The sequence below is a fragment of the Patiria miniata genome, unplaced genomic scaffold (assembly GCF_015706575.1).
Source record: "Patiria miniata isolate m_02_andy unplaced genomic scaffold, ASM1570657v1 HiC_scaffold_24, whole genome shotgun sequence".
In the NCBI taxonomy this organism is placed as follows: Eukaryota; Metazoa; Echinodermata; class Asteroidea; order Valvatida; family Asterinidae; genus Patiria; species Patiria miniata.
This window is the reverse complement of record NW_024037063.1, coordinates 12529818-12534905: the sequence shown is the minus strand read 5'-3', so window position 1 is coordinate 12534905 and position 5088 is coordinate 12529818. Positions and strand designations below refer to the sequence as shown.

General features: G+C 41.2%; 1 non-coding gene across 1 annotated transcript; it reads right to left on the bottom strand.

The window, feature by feature from the left end:
* Positions 1–4064: 4064 nt before the first annotated feature.
* Positions 4065–4137, bottom strand: Trnaa-agc. Its single transcript has one exon. It is a non-coding gene; the product is annotated as a tRNA-Ala (tRNA).
* Positions 4138–5088: the final 951 nt, after the last annotated feature.

The window sequence follows — 5088 nt, the reverse complement described above, 5'->3', positions numbered from 1 at the left end:
ATTAAGGCGATTTGTCACAGAGGTTATGCAATGGGCTTTGTGAGTTTGTGATTGAAAGTACTTTGGGGATACACAATAGGGGCAGGGAGCACATTAATGAGCAGACAGGAGATGGGATCGAGTGCATTCCCCAATTGTCAATCGATGTCGTTTATTTGCCGTCTGAATGAGAAATGACATCGGGATTGGAAAACAACAACGTTTGATGGGTTTACTAGACAAGCATAATTTAATTGCTTAAAGTAGATAGGTTGGACGGGACTGAAACAATCGCAGTTTTAAAGGTGACAGGGCTTGTTTTGGATGAGGAAATTGTGGATAAAAGAGAGATATGCAATTTGGATGTAGGAAGTGCTTAAAGGCAATATACAACACTTGCAAGCATCAAAAGACAAAACTACCAAATTATTATGAAATACTTACTTGACTGTTAGTGGATGTTAGTCTCAAGCATCCTGTAAAATCATGGCACCTGTTGTGCTGTCATTCTCAAGAAAAGTGGAATTTTTGTATCAATTTCCAACGATGGTCGGCTGACTATCGTTGGAATCCTGGCTTTTTTGAAGTACTGCCCCAATTTACCAGATTTAGTTAGTACACGTTTTGTTTGCAATCGGTTACACATCCGTGAACGGGTGCATTCCAGCTAGACTGGTTCCCTGACCTTACAATTCCCCGACGTAAATAAATTGCTCCGTTTCATCTGAAGTAGGATCACGAAACCAGACTACAAGAACAGCATTTGTTTTCTTGGTTTTTCCAGCATCTATGAACACAAAACTTTAAACAGGTCAGAGTAACAATATTAGCTATAAAATACTAACCCCCAAATCCACCCATTTCTGAAAATCACAGCAAAAGCAAATGTTGTATATTCCTTTGAAGGTAAAATACAATTTAGGCAGCTAACCTTAGCTATTAAAGCAAACCGTTTCTGTGCTGAGGAACTTTTGCTTGCATTGCCACTTCCAGGAAGTGGCAGGGGGACCAGAGGTGCCGTTCACGCACCCCATCCATAATCCTGGCACCCAAACAAAAAAGCCAGCTGTGCCCCTGTGATGACCCCAGTGGGTCACTCAATGACCCCCATGAGGGTCAATGGTAATCCCCATTTGACAGCTCTATTTCCTTTAGGATCAGGAACTGGTAAAAAAAAAATGAACTGAACCTTCAGATAGAGTGGAATAACATATGCTTTTTACTGGATGGGATGTTATTTATTTCCTGATTCTAAAAGGTCACGATTGGGGATTTGTCCACCTGTGAACTTCTGTCTGGATTGTAATAGCTTAATAATCTCTTTTTGTGATATGTGTGATCTGTAGAATCCATGGCACAGGGGGAGGTAGTGACCAAGTGGGAGGGTCTCCCAGTCTCTGTGTATATTTGTAATGCCTGCTTGGCATTTCCTAATTTACATTTTTTAGTTTTGCAGATGTCTAAAACCCATGCAACAGAGGGAGAAACTTTTCAAAATACACCCAGTGTCAAAATATTGTTAGTGTGGGTGTACGTACGTGACGTCAATGAAATTATCTTCAATATCACTACTCTGTGGTGGGACACAAACAAAATAACCCACCAGTTCCCACTTTCAAAATCAGTCTGTCAATGTTCATAATTTTCAAGAAATTATTATTGATTTAAAAAAAAAAGGGTTCACGCCATTTTGCCTGTTTTCCTACTTTCACCGATCAAAACACTTCCTTTTATGCATGGCGCACCGCAATTCATGGCCGCCATGCCCGCCATAAACTTGAAGTTGCCTGTCAAAATATGTACAGAGACGCTCAGCGGACCTTGGATTTATCACAAGTAAGACTTCAAGACAGGGAGGTAATTTAATCTGACACTTAACGGGGTCTGTATGTACAAAAACACTCCAAAGCTATAACTCTTACTTCTAGAATCTGAACTCTCCCGTTAGGGTTATTTACATTAGCCCAGCGCCATTAGTTTCAGAGCCCCTTAGTCTGGGGAGGAAAAAAACTTGCAGGTTTATTTATGAAATTTTACAGACTTAAAAAAACCTTTGGGAATTAAGGGTCTAAAATGTTGTGCTTGCATCGGCTTACACTCCTTGTAACGTGTGGGAAGAGTGTTTCTTTTAATTTTTTTCCCCCAGTCGTTTTGAATATTGTTGATGGCGCCTCTTAAAATAGCAACTTTGTGTTGCTTCCAATAAGACCACTTTTACTGGTACAATAACATGCAAGTGAGGTAAATGTTAGCAAAGCAAAATGAGAAATCAATATTTTTGTATGGAAAATTGATCGACAGTTTGTTTAGATAATTTAAGCAAAGGCATAAATCCATAATTCTGGGAGACAAACTTGTAGTTGGACCCATAGATCCATGCAACTTTTGAGACTTTTCCATGTCTAGCTTTTTTTATGAAAAAAAATCCATTGTGGACTCTTGAGGGCTCCCTTCAACTTGTAGGGGCATTGATTTAGACTCCATGTTAGACTCTGCCTTCACATGTGTGTTGTTTGTAGTCGGTGAATTTGAGTCTTAGGAACACATCCCTCGGGCGGCTGTTTTCCCCAAAAACCTCAGTCGGCAATTCAGTGTTGATGAGGGTTGATACCATGGCCCGAGGACTTGACAAGTCTAGTCCCTCATTTGACCTCAATTAGAGGTCAACTTGGGAGGAGGGTTTTGTCTGAGTATTCTCAGTGAAGTGATGGTTACCATAGCAAAGGAGAACAGATGTTGACATTAATTCCAGCTTTACTGGGTTATTTTTCGGTTGTTAGGTTTACGCCCTTGACAAAATATTGGTCCAAATTACCACGTATGTATCCCCCCCTCCCCCCCAAAAAAATCCGGGACGGACCAAACCTCCTGATATTGTTCATGTGGAGGGCACCACAACAATATTTTGGGGGGTCTTGGGCTAATGCTCACCTACTAGTAGTACATACATAATACCTGTCGAATATATCATTCTTATTTATAGTGGAATGTGACGACCAGAATTAGAAGATTTTACTGCGGGGGTGTTGCGCTCATGCGCATGCTGCACGCGTTCTTAAAGTCGAGGCACACGCTAATTTTGGTATTCCTTTTGGTCGAAGGAGCCCGAAGTGCATGTGTACTACCTGAGTGCGACCACGCGAGCGTGGTGCCACCGCAGAAAATGGCTATTACTGCGGGGGTGTCGTGCTCATGTGCATGCTGCACGCGTTCTTAAAGACAAGGCGCACACTCATTTTGGTATTCCTGTTGGTCGAAGGAGCACAGAGTACATGTGTACTTCCTGAGTGCAACCACGCGAGCCTGGTGCCACCACAGAAAATGGCTGCCGCCTGATTTGTCTATAGGCACCTACAGCAGCACATGCAAGTCTTGTGCTCAAGAGTTTTCCTGCACTGTAAATGCAGGCATATACAATGTTGAACTGGGAAAGTTCTGGAGGTGAAGTCAGCCGAGTTAATGTGTTTGAACCACTGATGTTGTGTCTAGGGAGTGTTAAGTGATGGCAGATTACCAGCCACCTGTACACCAAGGAAAGATTGGCCTAAATTTGGCCGTGGGGGTAAAATTCCACAGCAGGGTTGTGAAAATGATTGAGGTACCCTCCTATGTAACATGCCTGCTTCTAAAAATTGGCAGTTAAAGGTCATAGAGATGATTTTGAATGAATGGAAGTTCAAGTGTTGTGATTGGATGTAGAAACCTGATTGAAGCAGGGTTGGAACCTTCCCCCTGCAAAATATAGTCCAAGTGCTATAGCGACACGGCTTGTTAGTTTGGGCTCAAGCAGGAAATACAATTTGCTGAGGAAAAAATATATGAGCTTAAGCGCAGCCAGCTGGGTACCAGTCACTAGCAAGATACAATGCATGACTTTTGGCTGGTTACCAGTTTTTGCAAAGCAGGTTGTTCCTGAACTTGGCATTTTTTTCCAGGCTTATATAACTCCTCATATAAAATTGGCCGCCGGTTTCAAAATGTCTAATAAGAACCTACGTTTTGTGAAAAGAATTTCTTAAATGTTGAATGAAAAAAATTCACACTAGGTGCATTTTGACAAAGTTTAAAAGTTGAATAGAAGAAATTGACTGGAGCGGGGTTTGAACCTGCGACCTCTGGATTGCTGTTCCGGTGCTCTACCAACTGAGCTATCTAGCCATAATATTGGTGGGTCTCCATTATGTCAATAAAGCCTTCGTTCAAGTTTTAAAAATTAAAATGTTGAATTAATTCTGTTGTTATTTTGATGATATTGCTGCGTCCAGAAATTTGACATTTTTTTTACGTCGCAAAATAAGGCCCACATCAATAAATTAACTCCCGTCTGAAACTGGGTCACGGAATGAAAGACATACGGACACCGACAGCTTCCAACTGTGTCCTCTTACACCAAAGATATGACTAATCCGTTGCATCGACATTTTGCTGATAATTCGCTCAGATGTCTCATAACCGCACTGTCCTTTCTAGACTCCCCTTCTAAAAACAAAACAGAGAGAGAAATCTCTGAGGAATTTTTTAAAGCTTCACCTCGAGAAACAAGGCCTGTCTAAAAAAAGAACAAATCAGGCCATGTTTTATACAGATGACTTCTTTTTAGCATTCTACTGGGAAAAGTTCGGCCGCCGTGACAAAGTGCACGGAGCGGCTAAAAAAAGCCCATCTCCTTTTTTTTTTATCTCTTTTTCTTTTCTTCGGGCGGGGAATTGGGCCAATGTTGGATATAGTGACGCAGGGTTGACCTATTAGCTTATACTGTACCCAGCGGTGCAATGCAGCATTTCGTTTCGCTCGGGCTGGCAACTGTTGCTCTCAAAAGCGAAGTCATTAAAGGGGCAGTATCAGTACATGGCCTTAAAGGGGCAGTATCAGTATCGTCTGCGGAATACCCTTAAGAGATAAAGAGGTAAAATATATTTTAAATCAAAAAAACTTGATTGCCTAACATTGCAATCCTGGCAGAATCTTTGTCAAAGACAAATAATTATGTATATAATTTAGTCGTGAAACTAGAGAAAAGAGACAGTCTCTCTAATTGTAAATTAAAATATTTCACCCCAAAAAAGAAGAAGAAAAAAAAAGAACAAAAGTGGGAATGGGTGTTAACAC